Here is a 21,145-nt window from a genome sequence, read left to right on the forward strand (position 1 = left end):
ACCAGTTAGCCTTCACTTCCTTGATGACGTCCTCATCAACCCTACATTGAAACTACAAGAGCGGCAAGGGATTGTTTCCTTATAGAATGTGATTAATGCCTTGCTAAGAAAAATATGTCCCAACGTACGAACGTCACAGTTTCTCAATGACGAACACTATCGCTTCCCTAATCACCGCAGCGAAGTGCACAGAGGAATCCGCCTCCTCAAAAGCTGAGTTTTGGGGAGAAGTATTCCGGCGGTGTTTTTTCCGCACTAAAGTACCTCTGTGTGGGCGAAATTCCCGAAACTCAGGAGGATTAAGAATGACTGCAAGGATCGGATAAATGCACTGTCTTTGTATTTTGCCCAATGAGAGGGAACGAGGTGAGAAGGGGGGAGGTCAGCTGAGCACGAGGTCGCGGGTGTGATTCCCGGCCGCGGCGGCCGCTTTTCTGATGGAGGCGAACAGCAAAAACTCCCGTGTGTACGAGATTTCGGCACACACTAAAGATCCCCAGGTGGTCAAAATTAATCCTCAGCCCTCCACTACGGCGCGCCTCATCGCCTGCGTTGCGTCCGCGCGTTAAACCTTACAATAAAAGAGGGAGGTCAGAAAGGTACTTGTTCCGGCCTAAAAGCGAGCAAGGTTTCAATTTATCTGAAAATTCAATGTCTTCTGCAATCACTGCCAAAGAGGAAAAGTGCTTGTCCTGTCTTCTCTCCCTTGTGTGTCATCGCCTTAGTGCGCTGTTAACCCCTTCATGATACCCCCCCCCCCCAACTAGTCCACCAAGCCATCCTAGGAATTAACCATTATTTTTTTATGTGGGTATGAAAGGAATCCCACAGGAAGTGTCTCGTCATTTCTTCCAACGGCAAGCCAAAACTGCGTTTTTATGCCAAAGAATACTTGTCACTGTGGCTGGAAGAGAGAGGAAATTTCTCCCCGCTGAAAATCACTCCGTGACACGGGCCCGGGCTGTGTATGCTGTCACGCACGGCAGCACATGTGGCTAGGTCCGGAAAATAAGGTCTCTCTCCCTCTCTCTCCCTTGACACGTGCGAGCAGAAGCCGTGAAGTTCACTGACCCCACACGCAAGAAAAGCGCGCCCCACATGCTGGGTGCACGTAGCAAACACGCAACACCTGTCTGCTGTCACAGGTGCAGGTGGCTCCGATCTGCCCTCTCACGCAACGGACGACAGTATCCGAAAACCAGAAATGAAACACGCAACATCATCTCGCATACTCCCTTGCGGAAGGGGTCGGGTCACTGAACCTGCATCATCACGGCTACACAACAGACAACTGTTGTGTCGCCGCGTAGACAACAGATTCACAAGAATCGCACCACTGGGGATTCAGACCTTTCTGCAGTTGCTGCCGGTGATCTTGCAGTTTCTCCCTGAGTGCCCCCAGAGGTGGGAGTCTAGGAGTCGAACTATTCGTTGCTGGTTTCCAGCGGAGGAATGGTGGGCTTGCGAAGCTACGGGTTAACTTGAATGTTTAAGTAGAACTCATTAGCGGTTTATATTACACAAACAAAACTGTTCGTCTTAGCTGAACTTTCGCAGCACCTAAATGAACGAGAACATACTCAAGTGGTGGGTCTCCTAGGCAAAGCTATATGTAAGATCTGAAGGTGCATTGCATCTGAGGAGGCAAGAATCCGGTCGACCCAGATGTATCGGGGTTTCGCATTTTGTAGGGTTCCAGCCACGCCATCTACAGGACATACGCCAATTAGTGCCTACATCAGCGAGATCGGTTACATTTCGAAATACGTCCGCTGGCACGTTCAAAAAGCCCTCTCCACAAGCAGGAAAAAAAAAACAACAAAAATAAACGAAAGCGCCGCGAGTACACAGAAAGGGTCGAACGCAACTCACCGCCGCGGACCCTTAAGGCGCGGCGTCACAAAGCAGCCTATGGGTGCTTGACCGCTAATTTCTAAATCGAGCAGAGGTCGACAACTTGTAGCGGCTACCTTGTGACCAGACCGTTCGCGTCATCACACCGCGGGGTCGAAGGACATGGGACAAACCGGCGCCCACTGGGGGAAAATCTTACAAAGAGGTAAATAACCTTCTCGCATATACAGGCATCGGCTCCATTCCGTGTGTGAGATGGCGGGGCAGACCGGAAGCAACAAAGCTACAGAAAGGAAACACGCGGTCGCTAATTCCTCTCTTGCGGGCGTGACGGCGTCTTTAAGTCAAGTGTCTAACTTGCTCGCAGAATGACTCGACAGTGCGTCTCTTAAGACGCGGGATTTCTCTCCCCTTCTGAGGCACAGGGGTGCGTGATCGAGCGACTGAGAAGCGCAACCACGATCAGTCTAATTCAAACGGACAATGGCACGTCATCCGCACTTCACGTTACTCAGGACAAGGTTGAAAAGAGCGTGTGTGCAGGAATACGCACATCACGTGTCAGTATATCACGTACCCATGCCGTTAAACGGGACAAATGGTGCCGGAAAAAATCGACCCGGAAAAAATGGTCGCGGAGAAATTGAAACCAGGGAAAAAGTAGGAAGAAATTGCCCCAGAGAAATTATTGCTGCTTTTCAATCTTCCATTGCCCGAACTTCAGAGATGGGACAATTGCGCGAAACATTTTGCAGCACATGTCATATTGTATTTGAATAATTTTTGTAAACTTTTCCGCCCCCATTTCCTCGCCGCTTCGGTGTTGTGTTGGACGCATTCGCTGATGCCGTTCGCGTGCCTCTTAAGCTCACAGGTTTTTCGAATAAATTTGATGTTTAACTAAGAAAAGAACTGCGTGCTGAAGGAAATAAAATAAAATAAAATGTAGTAGAGGGCCGTTGTGTCCGACGCCATTTCGCCGAACGCGGATTTGCCCAAACAGTTACGTCCATTTCATTGAAATAAACGCTTAGTGGAGTTTTTAGCCATTACTTTTTCCTCAGTTCTATCTAGCTAGCCCTATGGTTATCTATTTCGCGGATTATTTTCTTAGCACTATGCAAAAAAAGTTCCTAACATAATTGCATATGTAAAATAAATATTATTCCTTCCTTTCCGTTTTCGGTATGCATGTTGGAATGGTGCTCTGATTCTTTGATCTGCGACAGTACCTCTTGTTCCGGCACTAATTACGACGATTAACGTTGAAATAGGTTAGCAACACTGTGAATTTACGCTGAATACGTAGAGAATGATTACGGTACTGAACAATGAAATAAATGAATGTAACAAGAATGAAATGAATGATTATAAGCGTAAAATGAACTCCTCTCTAGCCCGCTTGGGCAGCGCGACTCCCCCGTCCCAGACAAGCCCTGGCTCAGCCTCAACTGACTGCTTGCCCCCCGCAAAATTATGCCTCCTTCACCAAACTCGAAGAAAGTGGGCGCTTTCCGAGAGACTGCAACTGAGGCACGCAGCGGGTAACTAGAGGTCGTGCGTCACGCGAGTGTCACGCACGACGAAGGTTATGCTGGTGAACAGGTTGTCAGTAACAAACTGATTTGGTAATTTCAATGCGTTACTGCAAGTAGTATAATGTACAGAGACCCTTTTTTACTTGTGCACGCACATACCAAACCATTACAGTATTATTGCATGTCAATGAACATATGTTGCTACTACAAGTTTTTCAATTTCTTTAACGTCGCTACGTATGCCATCCTCACAGTTTTTTTCTTGCTTTTTAAGAGCACTTGCATTAAATAAGAACGCTTCCTCAACACCCGCCGGTTTGTTTGCTGGTTTTCTTTATCTTGTTGCCCGAATGAAAACAGTCTTCAGCATAACGTTGAAAAGTGACGCAATGAAACTTGGGGTAAGGGTCACTGCATTTTCAGATGAGCAATTAAAGAAGCAATTAGTTGCATACACTACTACGTTGTTCAGCGACTGGAAAGGTATTTACTTAATTTTTGTCTATTACGTGTAAAATTATTTCCATGCGCTAAGTAGCGCATAAAGTAACGTGCATGGCCATAGCGTCCAGCCTCCGTGGCGCAATCGGCTAGCGCGTTCGGCTGTTAACCGAAAGGTTGGAGGTTCGAGCCCTCCCGGGGGCGTTGGCTTTTTTTTTTTTTTTTTTTGCAGCAAAAGCGGCCTGAGCAGTTCGCTCATCATGCTTGTCTTTTATGCAGGTTTTGCAGGAGTTGTATGACCTTTTTAATGTCTATTCCTACGCCTGCCTCTAACACATCAATCAAGCCAGTACATTCATCGAGCAATCACATCAATCAATAAACGTTCTGGCTCTTGGGATGCTGTGATTCCCTGGATGAGTTGGCATGCGTTTGAATTTAGCAGTTCCGTGAATGCAATTGCTGACCATTACTGTTATCACGCCTGTAGCGTGCCCATACATCCACGTTGAAACCTCATACACATAATCTAAGACTTTCCCGCCGTGGGGCTGAAATGACGCTTCTGTTTCTGGCTTATCTCATTATTCACTTCGCTCATTGGCTTAGGACCACGAGGGAGCAAGGCGTAATCCCTACAACACTAGTGTATCACAATACAATTGTGATAAACTAGTCATTGCGATACAATTGTGAGAAGCTTTGTATTTATCCCAATACAAAGCATTCAGCCTGCCTTGTCTGAACGGGAAGAGGTGAGGTTCTTTATACGGTCGTAATCATTTTCTAAAGTACTTCAGACTGAGGTAATTACGGAGGATTAAAAATAGTATGCAAAGTCCTGAAAATGTGAAAGCAACGAAGAACGAAAGCAACCCGCCATGTACAAGATCGGTGCATAGCGACTGATGAGGTGGCGCATACGCAGGGCGAGTTGACGACTGTCATGACCGGTCAGAAACAATAACATTAGCTTGCGAATCTTTCAAGACAAACAACTCAAAGGAATGGACATGTGCTAATCAACCAGATTTAGGGGGAATCCCCAAGGTGGAGCAAGTTTCTGCAGATCAACGGGTTCGAATCCTGCACCAGGATGAACTTTTTCCTTCGACTGCGAAGTTTCTGAGGAAGCTGCAGAGCTTTCCTTTGTAGCCGTACGGCTGCATTGAGGGGATGTTAAAAGCATCAAGTTGCGCAACATTTCTAATTTGATGACGTATGGCGGGCAGTTTAGAGATGTCAAGCTTTCTTTTTAATTCTGCATCTTTACTACACAATCACGATTTTTTTTACCTTTCATTTATAATTCATCCTGACCGGTGACAGGCCTACGCCCTTAAAGGGAACATTGTGAAAGTATACATTCTTTTTTTATTTAAAAGAAATAATAGATAGGTTACATGCATTCCGGCCTCGAAGGACCCAAACCCAAATATTGACAAACTTGCAAAATTGCGCAACGTCGTAAGTAGTGTCATAGGCGAGGAAAAAAATGCAGAGTGTACCTTAGCATCGGCGCGATCAATCGGAACCAAATGAAATGCTAAAATCTGGAAACCCTGTTTATTAGCAGTGGCTTTTTTTCCGCGGCTGCCAATCACGTGACGTCATAGAGATAGAACGAGTCAGTGAATGATAAGACGCCATAATTTCCGCTGGTTTCCGCATTAACTGAACTAATCAATTAGGTTAGCTTTAAAACTGGTTTAGTTTTTATTCTGACGTGGCAAGCGTTCGCATGAACCAAACTTTTATTTTGTCGTCTTCGCCCCACGAAAACAACCATGAATATTCTTCACCACCACGCACCTTAAAATCTAAATTGCTCTGATCGAAGGACACCGAACAAAAAGAACCAGAATATGATTTTATTTTAAAATAAATAAATAAATAAATAAATAAATAAATAAATAAATAAATAAATAAATAAATAAATAAATAAATAAATAAATAATGTTATCGGCAAAGAAAGTATGGCACTTTGTGGTTCACAATGTCGCGAATGCCAAATTCCCGAGTCAAATGGCATGTTTGGCTCCAATGTTAATCAAATTTTCTGCCTTGGGCGCAGCGATTGGTAATTTCGGTGCATTGTGGGGAACAGATAAGCCAGAGCTATTAGCGCTAGCCAAGATTCTCCAATATTTTCGTAAATTCACTCTTCCTGTTAACCAGGCTAATCGCAATAATAACGTAATACTATCTAATGTAAACGAACTGCCGTGAAAACGTCTCCGCGCGGTATCTACCCCATATCAATGTAGCCGAATAATCGTGCAGTCGCGATGAATTTTAGTATTGTGCGGTAATATCGCCTCCTAGTTTGTTTGTTTTTTTTTCCTTGAAGGAAAAAAATACGAAGACCCACAGCCGTTGTTCAGTGGGTAAGGCGTTCCCGAGGACGCGGGTTTGATGCCAGCCGCGGAGGACGATGTTTTATTGGAGGCGAAAAAGTAAAGCACCCACGTTTCGAGATTTCGGCGCACGTTAAATATCCCAAGGTGGTCTGAATTCCTCCGAAGCCCTCCAATACGGTGGGAATCATAGCCAAGGTGCGGTTTCGGCCAAGTAAAATCGAAATTAAAAAAGCGGTAGAGGGAAACACGAAATTCGCACAGTAAGAGCCAAGAAGATGCAGTGAGTGCTGTTTTGGGGCAGTATTTTGAGGGAACTGTTTGGAGGACAGGACGTGTAACGTGGCGGCTATTCTGCGAGCCGATTTCAAGAGCTAATTGCAAAGAAAAGTACTGACAGAAGTGCTCATGTCGCTCCAATTGTGCATTCAACCATAAGCTTCAAGATAAGGATAAGGATGATAATGCGAGAAATCTTGCAGCGCGTGACTGCTCTCGGACGCTCCGGTTTAATCATCTCTGTGGAGGCACGGTCAATAAAATACTAAATAACCGGAACTAAAAATACCAAAGCTAGCAGAGACCGAGCGTTTAATGGCGTTCTATACAAGCAGTAAAAAGCAACAGGTTCTTGCAGCTGAACAGAAGCTTTTCGATGCTATAAAGCCATAAATTCTCACAGATGGGGCTATTTTTATCGCGCATCTGGTGTGACCGTGCGGGTATACTTGAGTGTGTAGAGTACGTCCCTCCCTGTGGAGGGGGACTTCATTTAACGCCGTACCCTCGCAATGCGCTATGACTGGCTCCTGCCTCCGGCGCCCCCATAGCACCTGTTATGCTATAGTCAGACAAGGTTTCTTACCCCGCGGTGCAGAGTGACAAGGGCTGCGAACTCGACCGCACGTCATTCAGTTCAATTCAAGGTTGCAGTGAATCCTTTTGTTTCGTTACCACTATTCATATTTTTCCCCTTTCAGAGTCAAACAAACGATTTGACGAGGGGTTCGACTACGAGGGCTACATTTTAGGCTCATACCCATTTATTCACTCGTTCGATCGGTCATCGGTCTTTTCTTCACAAACTCGGTATGACAAACTTCACCGGAGCTGGCGCACATGCTGGTGTGTTGGTTACGAACACACCAGCCTATGGGCTCACCAGCAGAACTTCCGAGGTTGGCTGACCCTGAAAGAGACTATGCACTTAAAACGGACACTTTAACTTCAATAGGAGTTCAATTCAAGCCGCCACTAAGCTTCAGGCTGGTCGGAAGGTTTCCAAACTTCCAGCCTCACGTACTAACGGTGTACAGTCGGCAAAATCTTTAACTAGCGTTCGGGAGTGGCGACTTTTCATGCTTTAACGACGTATGACGGAAGCCAAGTTGCGAACGGGCCCATCTTCTGCTAGGCTGTTCCTTCCTAAGAACGTCATAACACTGAAAATTCGCAGCTCGCGCACTCTAGTTAAAGATTTGGCCCACTGCACCTAGGGGATGGTGTACTCTACAATAAAGCGACCGGTGATGACCCAGCGGGATAAAGTGATCGGGTGAGACGGGAGTCCTGCCGACTGAGCTACACTCACTGAGCACGCGCTACCAGACTTGGTTTTAAACTCCGCTACAGGGATTTTAAAAAGAAAAATATCAGTGCCCATCCGCTCTGTTGAGAAGAATGATCAGCAAATCTGCGTTGCATAATGTTAGAGTCGCCTTAGCGGCTTATTGTCCTATAATTTGTTTCCCGATAGCTCCGGTAAAACAAAAGTTGCAGCCCTTTTTCTGTAATTAGACATGTTTCCTTCCGTAGATGAAAATGTATTTATAGCAGACAGTAATTCTGTAACGTTTACAACTTCATCGTCAACTAACAAATTAAGACAAGTAAATTAATCTCGGCGTAATGGTGGAGTGGTCTTAGCGGCTAATTTTCATATAACTTGTTTTAGGATAAGTTTGATAACAACAGAGTTAGAGCGGTTTTCTGTAATCATGCTTCCTCCATAGATGGCTATGCTTCACTGCACAACAGGCACGGTGGAAAAGCCAGCTTTCAAAGACCAAGCTTACACCGATCCCCTCAAAATCAGCTCTAAACACAAATGTACTGCAGGGAAGAAATTTTTTCAGGGGCAATACAGAGCGCGCGACCCAATACCAGTAGGGACTGTCATCAGGGCCAGCCCCAGAACAGCTCTGCTGTTCATAAACAGTGCAAAACAACAAAACATAAGAAGAAGAGTACGACCAGACAACACGCTGTTCTGTTCTTACTCTCTTTCTTGGAGGCGCGCGCGTGACCAGTGGCGCAAGAACGCGCGCGCTTATCCTCCTAAAAGTGTACCTACTCGCCCAATCTGAGAGAGAGAGAGAGAGAGAGAGAGAGAGAGAGAGAGAGAGAGAGAGAGAGAGAGAGAGAGAGAGAGAGATCTTTAATCAAACTGGCGATGTCAGACGAGCTAAGCTGCCTGGCTTTCTACGCCAGATGAATGCGATGACGATGATGATTATAATGACGAAGATGAACACATATAATTTTAACTATTTACAAAGTCTGATCAAGACTTGTGTCTTTTAGGTACGACAGTAAAGCTTTTGTAGCATAAGAGGCACATTTGGAAGAATTCCAAGGACCTAATACGTCCTTCAGCTGTAGTCCTATGGAGAGGGGCCGGCCGAGAGACAGTGCGAGGGACACTCTTTGTGTACTAAATCGAGCACAAAGACAAATGAGGTGTAGCAGAATCTCTGTTTTAGCGCGCTTTAGGATACACCAGTTAATGCCCCCCCCCCCCCCCTCACTGTCGTCTTAAGGTCCACTCTCAAGTGAACTTTCAAGCACTGTAAGTTTGCAACCTCTAGTGCGAACAGCTTGCGGCTTCACCGCCTTAACGAAGGCTTTCCTCCATCTTTTCCCAAAATATAAGGCTTCAAAGGCAGGATGCTGTGTTAGGTCCCCGACAAAAGGGGTGAAGGAGTATATGGCATGTACATGATGACATGTACCATACAGGTGGTGCAGTGGGCTTAAGGCAGCGTAGAAGTAAATGGTAGGGGTGGAGTTAGCGTACCACGAACGCTACCGCTCGCTTGATCAACTCCCATAGACGAGGCCAGAAAAATCAGATCACTACCAATGACCGTTGCGCGCCCGTCTTTCTTTGAATGCGGGAAAATACGAATAACAAATATGTTGCTGAGCGCTTAAAAAGCAGCCTAGCCACACATATTATTGACGCTTATTTCTATAGTATTCACCAGTGCCTGTGTAGAATACTTAAAATGTCAGTTTACTTGGAATATGGCTCCGCACCTTAACTGTTTTTAATTATATGTGCCGATTTTGTTTTCTTAATGTGAATTTGCATATAACACTTGAACTTTCGACCTTATTCATCCGAAAACCTCAATATGTGTTCCAAGAAGAGCCTAACTGTTTATATAACATTTGTCTCTGAAACACTCGCTCATCCAAATGTATGTGGCTTTATAAGTTCAAGTTCTGTACGCGGCGGAAAGTAGCCCATCTTTCGCACAGTTAAAATAACAAAGTATTCTTAAGCTTAGGTCAACGGCATGCTTTCACGAAGCAATGGCTGTGAAGCGGCTCTTTAAAGCGCCGCTGTTAATGGTGCTCCTCTGCCTGATCGTGACTGTCGCGGCCCTAATGAGGATGCGAGCGCGTGACCGGTGGCGTCACTCGCATCGCATCACTCGCATCACTTGCATCACTCGCCGTCAACGCGCAGTGACTCACCCGAGAAATCGCCGTTGGTGTGCGCGCCGCGACGGAAGAAACAACGTTGGAATGATAGTAGTGCCTCAGCGCCGTAGAATAAGTGGCGAAGCGCTAGCGGAATCCGACGGCGAAGACGGGATATTTTCGAAAGGGTCCCCCGATAACACGTTCACATTATCCTGCTCGTTTTGCGATCACCTTTGGCTCCGGGGTCATGTCAAGTCATGTATCATCGCAATAATAACGTAACACTACTAAAATATTGGCGAAATGTCACGAAAACTGTGCCATCGCAATGTCGTATAGGATGATCGTGAATGATTACTGAACTTTCCCATGATCGGATCGAATATTCGTCTGCTAATTACGAGCAAACCAGTACCAGGAAATTTGCGCTGTCATGAAAGGAGGATTCCGCGCTTGCTATTTGGGGGCCGTATTTTCAATGAATACGCAATCCCATGGTTGAGCTTCCCCACAATGTATACACGAGTGACCAATCCATGCCGTCAACCAAACAAATTCGGCGAATGACAGTAGCGTGCATATCATTTGACTCAAAAATGGCATCCGCGCTGGGGCACTGCGCAGTGCAGAGCGTATGCTTGCAATGCGTGATGCCACCGCCAAAGCGTCACAGAAAACCTAGACTGCGTTGCATGCAGCCAAGCACACCGAACTTTGGAGTCGAATCGTATGCGCGGCGCCGTCATTCGCCGAAAATTCATGCTTGGCTGAATGGATTAGCCAGTCGAGTGCATTATGGGGAAGCTGAACCACCGGATTGTCGTAGATGTGTATTGGTACCTGCACTGCGAGGAAACCATTCTCGGGCGACAAACACAAGGTTGCAAACATTGCATGGCCACGATGCTGACCCAAACCTTCCCACGCGACTCTACCATCACGTACTAGGCTACTATGGCAACCTAACCTGGAGCTTTGTAACGGGGCTTAGTAAAATGCGGGTCACCTCGAAGTTATTACAGGCCTACCGTCTCATCTACCCAGTGATATTTAGGCCTCTACCGGGGATGGTTCTTCAACCACCGCGAGAAATCTCGTCGCTTGGGCACAATAGTGCAAAATCCGCACTCGCCATTCGGTAACTCGTCCGCTGCCTCCTGCCATTTTGCGCGCAGTGACGTTCGCCGCGTGGCTTAGCCGACAGTGATAGGCAGGAGGGAAGCGCTGTGATGATGAACGATGGGCGGTCCAGCAAATGAGGCATGCCCTGCAGCATTCCATTCGTACAACGGGAGGTTACCTCGTGTCCCTCGAGGAACAACAGGAACTGCGTGCACGCTGGAGAAAATAACAAACAGACATTGCACACGGCGCCGCGCCCGCCTACCGCACTACGGCGCCATACCCGTACCCGGCAGCCACAGCAGGTGCGCTCCAACACGCTACAGTTTAAGCCTCCATCTCGACTGTGCAATTCCTTCTCGCCGTCGAAACGGTTCTTTCCAGCTTCTTCCTGCATGCGTTCTTTCGTTTCATCTGCACGCTTTGTAGTTATCCGTGAAGCTAAGCAGAACGTCTTATCGCATTATGCTTGGCTAAATAAAGGGTCCATCCCACACTCTTTGCAATACACATCCTAACAGATCCACAGCGCGTCAAGCTGTGTTCAATGTGACGCTGCCTTCACACTAGTAAATCTCTAAGCACTCGGCTGAAGGTCTGACCAATGCTGACCAACGTTGTTCCAATGTGGTGGACCGACAGACCAGCTCGGACCTGTTGAGCCAGCACAGGTTGATGGAGAGGTCACGAGACGCTAAAAAGGATCAGGGCATTCCGCACTGGAGGACGCCCCCTCTCCCCGCAGGTCCGGTGATCTCGCCATCACACACCGACGAGCTCGTCTAATAAATATGTTTATTCTCTCTCTCTTGAACAGTCCCGTACGTGACGTAGTGTTCAGGGGCGTATATCCTTACGCAAGGTAACACTGTGTAAAACTGTACGCATGGTTCGCGACATGTTTGCGCCGAACTCCTTCATCTAATTCTTTAACCAAACCTCCATGAGAAGAAAAATCTCCAGAAATTCCCAGTGGGTTATTGCCGAAAAAACGGTTAAGCCCTTTGGCTATAGACCCAGCCCCTTTAATGTTGACTTTCTTACTATAGGTATGCATTGCTGACAAGAGATTTTTTCACAAATGCTACATATGCGATCGGGTACCAAAGTATATAAGAGGGTCCAAGAGCCTTTTATTAAGCACTTCCATAATACCGATGATAAATAAACATGCTGAAAACGCCCTCCTCAGCGTAGGTGACGAAACACCAGAACAAGTAGAAGAACATAACCACCTTTACAGGCTGCCAGTGCTGATCCAAACCACGAGAAAGAAATCCGGGGCAGAATAGGAATGGGCTGGGATGCACTCGGCAGGCGCTCGCAAATAATGAAAAGTAAACTACTTGTATCGCTGAAAAGAATAGTATACAACAAATGCGTTTCACCTGTGATGACATATGGGGCGGAAACTTGGCGCCCTGCTAAACAACTAGAAAGAAAACTTGGGCCGGATCAATGGGTCATGCAAGAAAGAATAACAGGAGTAACGCTCATGGGCAGGAAACGGACCTCCTGGATCAGGGAATGAACCCGAATAGAGGATATCACAGCTCCAATTCAGAAAAAGAAATGAACTTGGGCTTGTCATGCAGTAATGCGAACTGAGGACAGGTGGACCCCCAGGGTAACCGAATGGATACCCAGAAACGGGTCTAGAAGAAGGGGAAGACCACCAATTCGATGGAGAGACGAAAGAAAAAAAGAAAAGGGCCCATATCCCCGCGAGGGGGACTCGAGTAAATGCGTCGCATAGGGGGTGGGTGTATTGCGTTAACGTTTAGTGTTTGGGAAGTTGGTGGTAGTGAATGCGTTGTATCAGCAGCTTCTTGACGTAGTTTGAATGAGTCAAGGATATAAGGCGCGTTCGTAGCCTTCCATTCTGTGTCGGTTTTGTGGCGCAGTGGGAAGAGCACCATGTACCTCGCGTTCCGCCCACAGGTAGTGAATGCGTTGTATCAGCAGCTTCTTGACGTAGTTTGAATGAGTCAAGGATATAAGGCGCGTTCGTAGCCTTCCATTCTGTGTCGGCTTTGTGGCGCAGTGGGTAGAGCACCATGTACCTTGCGTTCCGCCTGCAGGGTCGTGCGATCGAAACCAGGCGCCGGTAAGTATTATTTTTTTATATAATGTAGGGGGAGGGGTGCGGACCTGTTGTTGAGAGCGAGGAGGGTAGCGTGATGCGGGAGAGGAGGAGTGGGGGAGAGGGCGCACCTGGAACGGCTGTTGCGGACGCCGAGGCACGCCGACAACGCCGGGTGACATCGTGAGTTAAAGAAATGCTCTGCATTTAAAAATCCCTGGCTATCTCCACTAACGTGAAACCTGGGCATGGGGAGGGGTAAGTATGCAGTTTGGCGTTCTTGCCCACGGAGAGGGTAAAAGAGACGCCTACAGCCCAAGCCCCTAAGGGGCTTCGCCCCTAAAAATTTACTGCACTGCCACAAAACGATTACCAGCGAAGGTGGGAGCAGTGCGAGGAGTGGACGAAGCAAGACATGTTTGTAATTTGCGATGTTTTTATTCAGGGGAAAAAAAACATGGGGCTGTGCGTTTCTTTCCGGCTGGTAGGCACCTTACTGGCTGTGTAACACGCCAACCACGGCGTGTTACATGCTCGACCACGGAGGACCGCAGTACGATCACATTGGGCTGTGAGACGTCCACGTTGAAATCTCCCCCAGCAGAAAGGTTATGTCAACGGTGAGCGCGTAAAGCCTGACTGCGCGTGCACGACACCGCCCCCCCCCCCCCCCCCCCGCAGTCCCCCGCCCCCAAATTCGTGCCTAAAGGAGCAACCGGTGATGAGCGCATGCTTAGACATGAAAGACGCTGGCCAAAACTTCTCCCCGGGAGCTCTTCAACCTGGGCGGGAACAACATCGACCAAAACGGCACTCCAGGAGCCCTTGATGAAGCAAACGAAGTAAACACAAAAATACCTGCAGCTATGGTGGGATTTGCTATAGTGAATTTATATGTTATCGTTATTGGCTCCCGTCGGCGTTCCAAGCGAGCAAGTTGCTCTTCATACGCGAGGGATTCGCAGCTACTTGACGAGATGGAACTTGAGGCGGCGACGCCGGCGGCTGCACATTCTGCGGTAGCGGCGTTCCGTTGCTTTCGAGCCTATTTGCGCTTCTGTGCGCGCCGACGTTCCTTGAATTCGCACTCTTCTTCCTCCGAGCGAACGACATGCGTCCATCCTATAGCGAGTTAAAAGTGCAACTGCTGATAACAGCGCTAGCGTCGCTATCAGCCGATTGCGCAACTTGGGAAAGAGGCATCCGCGACGATGATGGGAACTTGCGGGACTAGACATATACAGCTTCGCTGTAAAATTCGGAGGTAAAGAATTGACTCGGGGAGCGAAGGACAGAAGCGAGTGGAGGTCAATGGGAGAGGCCTTCGTCCGGCAGTGGACGTAAATATGCTGTTGTGAAACACCATGTCTCCTTGCAAAGCATTATATACCGAGCCCGTTTAAAGTCAGCTTCACTACTATATACAAATGATTTGTCGCAAAGAACTTTTTAAAGAGGTTATATAAGCGGTCTCATATGGAAATATTAAGGCCTTACGGCCTTATGTTAAATACCTCTATAAAACCTACGTCTACCCGCAAAACACTCAACCCCCAGCACCTTTAAAGTTGGCTAAACCTATTTACACCAACGCATTCTTAGGAAGGCATTTACCTGGCAGCAACATAATCGGCCTTCGATGAATTAACGAGTAACTATAGCCTTTATTAATTGCATTTTCCTGTGCGGCGAAAGTTCCCACATCAAGCGTTAGAGAAGGGCAGACGGATCGGAGTACCGGATACGTTATCCGAAGGTGTTGGGCTCAAATGCCAACTGCAGGGCATATTCTCTCGTTTTGGGGGGGCTCAGATTCCACCCGGGCAGCATACTCTCCATTTTACATCTTTATGGACATTTAAAAATCCTGATTTTACACACACACACACACACACACACACACACACACACACACACACACACACACACACACACACACACACACACACACACACACACACACACACACACACACACACACACACACACACACACACACACACACACACACACACACACACACACACGCACGCGCACGCGCACGCGCACGTGCACGCACACTCACACTCACACTCACACTCACACTCACACTCACACTCGCACGCACGCACGCACACTCACGAAAGAAAGAAAGAAAGAAAGAAACAAAATAAAGGGTGCCTGAAGAAAAGAACCAGCAAAGAGCTCAGAGCAGAAGACTGTGTAAAAAAATTAAATCCGTTCCACTCAACGTGAAAGCGGACGGAAGTGCAGAGAAAGAGATTCGCCATAATGGGGGGTAGCGCCGTTATCCGGTCACTGCTACCACCCAAAGCAATTCAAATTTCCAACCTCCGTAGTGCTCGCGCGCCCCCTGCCTGAAACAGCGCCAGAGGGAGTTCCAATCTTTTTGTGCTTGCTTTTCCTCTCGCACGTGCCGGCGTTGCACTACCACTTTTTTTCGCCTACTATCGCAAAAAGCAACCCAACGAGCGTTCCGAACTAAATGAACGCGGGTGCTGGCGGTTAAATTGCATATATTTTAATTACATGTATTTTGCGTCAAAGGCACCTGCAGTTTTTTTTTTTTTTTTGCTTTTTTTTGCGCTAAAAAACAGGTAGATGTATGACAAGCGCCAGCGCTTCACGAGTTTCGAACGGTTATAACTATTAAACCGCTTGGTTTTCGAAGACTGTGTGGGACGCCCTACGACGGAACGCCGGGCTCTACTTGGGTCCCTTATCTCGCTGTCCCGCCTAATTCCGGCAGTCGTTTGACATCGACCGTCACAGCGAGCTACGACGACAAGGCGATCCCCTAAAGTGATCCGCACTTAAAAGTCGCACACACGTTGAAACAACAACCACCACATGGTTTACTTGCGTATCAGCCCGGGGATGGCCTTCATCTCAGTGAGGTACAAAACATGTGCACCTAACTCTGATGAAGGCCAGATCCTTGGTGATATGTAAGTAAACGTTGTTTGTTTGTTTATTTCAACGCGTGTGCGGCTTTTCTTTTTAAATGCAGAGCATTTCTTTAACTCACGATGTCACCCGGCGTTGTCGGCGTGCCTCGGCGTCCGCAACAGCCGTTCCAGGTGCGCCCTCTCCCCCACTCCTCCTCTCCCGCATCACGCTACCCTCCTCGCAGTCAACAACAGGTCCGCACCCCTCCCCCTACACTATATAAAAAAATAATACTTACCGGCGCCTGGTTTCGATCCCACGACCCTGCAGGCGGAACGCAAGGTACATGGTGCTCTACCCACTGCGCCACAAAGTCGACACAGAATGGAAGGCTACGAACGCGCCTTATATCCTTGACTCATTCAAACTACGTCAAGAAGCTGCTGATACAACGCATTCACTACCTGTGGGTGCAACGCGAGGTACATGGTGCTCTTCCCACTGCGCCACAAAACCGACACAGAATGAAAGGCTACGAACGCGCCTTATATCCTTGACTCATTCAAACTACGTCAAGAAGCTGCTGATACAACGCATTCACTACCTGTGGGCGGAACGCGAGGTACATGGTGCTCTTCCCACTGCGCCACAAAACCGACACAGAATGAAAGGCTACGAACGCGCCTTATATCCTTGACTCATTCAAACTACGTCAAGAAGCTGCTGATACAACGCATTCACTACCACCAACTCCCCAAACACTAAACGTTAACGCCATACACCCACCCCCTATGCGACGCATTTACTCGAGTCCCCCTCGTGGGGAGATGGGCCCTTTTGCTCATTTTATATATGTTTATGCTGCTCGCTGATGCGTCCTCGCCACTTCAGAGTTTAGTCAATGTTTAAGAGGAATAAACGAGTGGAAAAAAAGTTTTATTTTTCTCGAATTTCTGGCAAACCCTAATTATCCTCTATTCTTTAACTAATGTGCTTTGTTCGCGCTAGCACTTCCACCTCGAAAGATTGCTCATCCTTCTTTCTTTGCTTGACTACATTGTTGCCCTTTTTTAGTCTCCCACGCAAGACGAGATCATCATGTCAGTGGTCTATTGGTTGTCAGAGCTCAGCTTGAAAGGAACACAGAGCCCGTGCTGGTCACCTTGTTTCTTCTTTTCCAGAAACGGGTGGCTCCGCTTAATCGAGATTTGTTCGAAGCAGGGCCCAGCAGTCATTGCGCCTACCTGTCCGGACGCGTGACAATGGCAAGGAAAAAAGTGGAGCCGGCTGGACGAAATGGAGTAAAGGGGTGTTATTGCAAACCGCAGGAGAAATATTCTCGAAAATTTGTCATGCATTCTACGGCAACTACAACACAGTAGTTGCTCACAGTTGCCCAGCCAACAGTAACCCTTTAGTAAGTCCTGAAACTAGATGGGGGTTTCAAATAATAACGAAAAGCAAAAAAGGGAAGACAAATTTGTGTTGCTTTTTTTTTTGTTTTGCCTCGTTTTTGCGGCCCCCGTTGGGTTCCTGTCTGCGACATAAACAGAGCAGCTGGAGAATTTTTTGTCAGCCGGTCATTACATGGTTTCGTGTACCTAAGAGGAAGCGCGATTAAAAAAAAGCAGCAGCTCTTTTTTTCTGCCAAAGGTTAAAAAAATGCACTGCGTAAGCACAGAGCTCGCCTCAGTGGTTCCTTCCTCATCCCCCTCGAGCCCGATGTGTACCTGCAGCTGTCGACGGCGGCATGCACGCACCGCGCTGTATAGATGAAAACAGCTATGCCAGGAACGGCGCGTTCAAAGGACAACAATTCAAAGGCCTTTCTATTCCTGGACAGCGGCCGCAGTCTGGGTGTGGCATCATAACACATACGCACTCCTTAGACACGACGTACGTGGGCGAGGGGAATTGACTTCGTAGCGCCGCCGCCTCCGACTACAAGCTCACCGGAACAGCCAGCTTCAGTTTACTTTCGCAATTCAATTCCGCTTTTTATTATTTTTGTTCTTGGTATTGATGCGTGAGCGTCACTTGTCTCATTTGGCGCAGAAAACGGCGTCTCAGACTCGCGTCACCAAAAATTACGGGGGGTGCTTAAAACTTTTCAAGAGTCTGAGGGCGATAGCCTAGTAGGCCTCCTGCTGATCTGGTGTTGAACTTTCTGTTGGACTTTGCGGCCGCGCATGCTGTTCCGCTCGCTCAGCACCACTAGGAGCCTTTTGTTTGCCCCCATCGGTACCTTCAGGTATCAATGCGGCTCGGGTTGCACGTGCGGCAGCGGTCTACTTTCCCCTTCACAGGGCGCGCTTCATCGCCCTATATATGTATATGTCAGAGGTCTCCTCCGGCCGTCCACCCACAGTGCTGTGTCCCTTCCCCGGTTCGCCACACCCTCCGACCACCACTTCCTTTTTGTACCACCGATTTCCTGTACCTCACAATGTGGTTCTTGAAACAGAGATCTAAGGCTTTCGCCTTGAAAAGCGTGGCTAGAGCCTGTGGTCGAAATTCCCGCGGCTGCGACGATCCACCTGTGCGGGTATGTTGCCCGCTCAGGTGGATCGGGCATTGACAGCAGCCGCCAGAGGAGTTCATGGACGATGCACCAATGCCCCGTGGCAGCGGCGCAACAAGCACACCCTCAATATGCTTTCACAAGTCAAAGAGAAGTTAAGCTCACGCATTCAAAATACCCGAGGAAACGTAAGTGTCCACATGTATTTAGGGCAAATGTTGACACGCATTGAGCAGAACATAGCGAGAACTTATTCGGGAGAAGGAAATACAACTGTGAGCAGCTTCACCCAACTGCGTTTATCAATCTCCGCCCACCATTACTGAAGTCCAGAGCAATTAGCCATCTTAGAAGAACTTGGGCGCGTTGGTGGTCCATGATTAAACAAACCAATGGCGAAGCGCAAACATTGCACAAGGAGGAATTGAGGGGGAACAAGCACCGCACATCATGGTACGCATTGATTGATTAAGCCCTGAGTGTCGAATCTATAGCGCGATCAAGGGTGGAATCACGGCGTATGGGCAGGATTTCCGTTTCAGAAACAGTGGACCTGGGTTAGGTTCTGAGCGTCTGAAAACCTATGAACGTTATCTGTCAACCCACCAGAGTTTTTGATGCGGACGCCGGTGCCGCGCTAAATTCTGGAAAGAGTCCTGAACAGCCGTCGTTATAATAGGGCGATGGAGGATAATAGGAAAACAGCGAGCGTTAAAAGCAGCGAGACCTACGCAGTGTTCTGTCCGAGATGGAATCGTGGCGTAGGCGTTCTCCCAGCGTTTGATCGGGAACTGACGTACTTGGTTCTCGACTGCACTACTGAACCCGGCTTTTTATACGTGTCTGAAGCCGCTGAGAAGTGCGGCTCTTACTGCAACGCGTGCAGTTCTCGTCAAAATATAGCGCACGTTAACAGCGAAGCTGTTTAGCGAATCATAATTTTTCCTGTCCGCAGTTGAAAGTACGACGAAAATGCCGAGCGCTCGTGTGTGTGTGCCTCGCGGCGACCGCCCAGCGTCCCCAGCGCACGTTTGTCAAGCCATAGCATACCCACTTAGGGAGATTGGCCAAGATTGGCAAAAAACAAAAACTGCAGCGGTTGCCGTAGTCGTGGCAACACTTGCTCGGAACGAGAAAGACACGTCATAGCGTACGCCCAATAAATATCATTTCCAAAAAAAATTAAGGAAGCTCACACTTTTAGCAACAATGATGGAGTAAAGGTCGTTGTGGCAGCGAAGAAGAAGCAAATCGGCTGCAATCGTGGGTTTAAACCATCGTGATGGCCGGGAAGGTTGCGTGCAGCTTCGCTAACTTCAAGTCTCGCGTGTTAGTGTGAGCTTTCTTGCATTTTTTTAACATGGGTTTCATAAAACAAAACCTGACCTTTTCTCTGCACGGCTCGCTTATTCTCGCAACTTGGCAGATAGACTGTTTTTTGTAATCACTTCCCCACTATTAAATCGGGCAACACTCAATGAATTTAAAAAAAAAGCGCTTCAAAAAGTGTTGTGGCAATATATTTTTCTACCTGTAGCAACGGAATACATGTTGGTTTGACGTATGCACAACTAAACAAGCAAGCCTTCTTGTCAAATTGCGATTTTACGGGCGACAGATGCACCCGTGCTACCAGCCGCGGAAAAGTTGAAAGATTAATTTAGACCACCCGGAGACATGAGAGTGCACCCGGAATCGGTCGGGTCCGGGCGCATTCTCATATCATGATCGCGTCTTTGCCAGGTGGGATACGTTACCAATGCTTCCTCCTGCGAACGAGTTTCCCGTTTCTCCCAACTTCAATAGCGCTGTTCAACGTTACGACCGCGTTAAGGCTTCTGTTTTTGCTATTATAGCCCCCGAACTCCAGCCCCCGTCGGCTCCCAGTTCATTTTAGCCCGTTTTCCCATTTGCTGGAAGCCTTTGTCTTTCGGTGTGAATATGCCTCGCAGTAAACGCAGCAAAGGAAAGCTCGAAACGAAGTAAAGACGATTTTTGCAAAAGCGCATTTGGTGACGAGAAAGCGCGCCGGAGGGGAACAGGCGCATCAAGAAGCATGGAGTGGCGCGCAAGGGAGTTGCGGAAACAGAAGAGCGTCTGCAACGCAATCTTTGCCGTGAAGTTAAAACCCAGACAGGGAACTGACTGGTTAAGTGACAGGGCCAAGATGCGCTTTGCATTCCTGAACAATCTTCGGGGTGATATAGAAGTCTTCTTTTAAAGTTTTAAAAACTCAAAATAGGGCGCATCCCCTTGGCGCCACTGGCGCGGCTGTGCGCGGCCCACAGTGCCTGACGCACGCGTCGTCGCGCACCGTCGCAGCTGTCCGGGGAAGCGTGAGCCATCGATGGCTCGCTCCAGCTGGCCAGCGAATGCACAGCTGGGCGCTGGAGGGAGGAAACGCGATTGTTCCCCACCGGCCTCTACGGCGAGCCCATTTTGTGAAGGACCGCAATCAGGTCCGCATAGCAGTGTACGGAAAACGGCTCGGTCGATCGTCTCTGGGCAAGCGGGGGCGTGGGTTACGGACGCCGTGCGCTGCTGTCACACCGGTGAATAAAGCCCCAGAGGGAATATGGCGATCATTTCGACGCGCTCTGAGAATAGACGGAGCTGCATGGATTGCCCT

General features: G+C 48.1%; 1 protein-coding gene and 1 non-coding gene across 3 annotated transcripts in view; one reads left to right on the plus strand and one right to left on the minus strand.

The window, feature by feature from the left end:
* Positions 1-21,145, minus strand: part of LOC144155632 (uncharacterized) — a 552,497-nt gene that overhangs the window by 492,945 nt on the left and 38,407 nt on the right. The window lies entirely within an intron of this gene.
* On the plus strand, positions 3,964-4,037 carry Trnan-guu (transfer RNA asparagine (anticodon GUU)). The gene has a single exon. It is a non-coding gene; the product is annotated as a tRNA-Asn (tRNA).

This window comes from Haemaphysalis longicornis, unplaced genomic scaffold (genome assembly GCF_048455015.1).
Source record: "Haemaphysalis longicornis isolate Haplotype H1 unplaced genomic scaffold, Haemaphysalis longicornis Haplotype H1 scaffold_1, whole genome shotgun sequence".
Classification (NCBI taxonomy): domain Eukaryota; kingdom Metazoa; phylum Arthropoda; class Arachnida; order Ixodida; family Ixodidae; genus Haemaphysalis; species Haemaphysalis longicornis.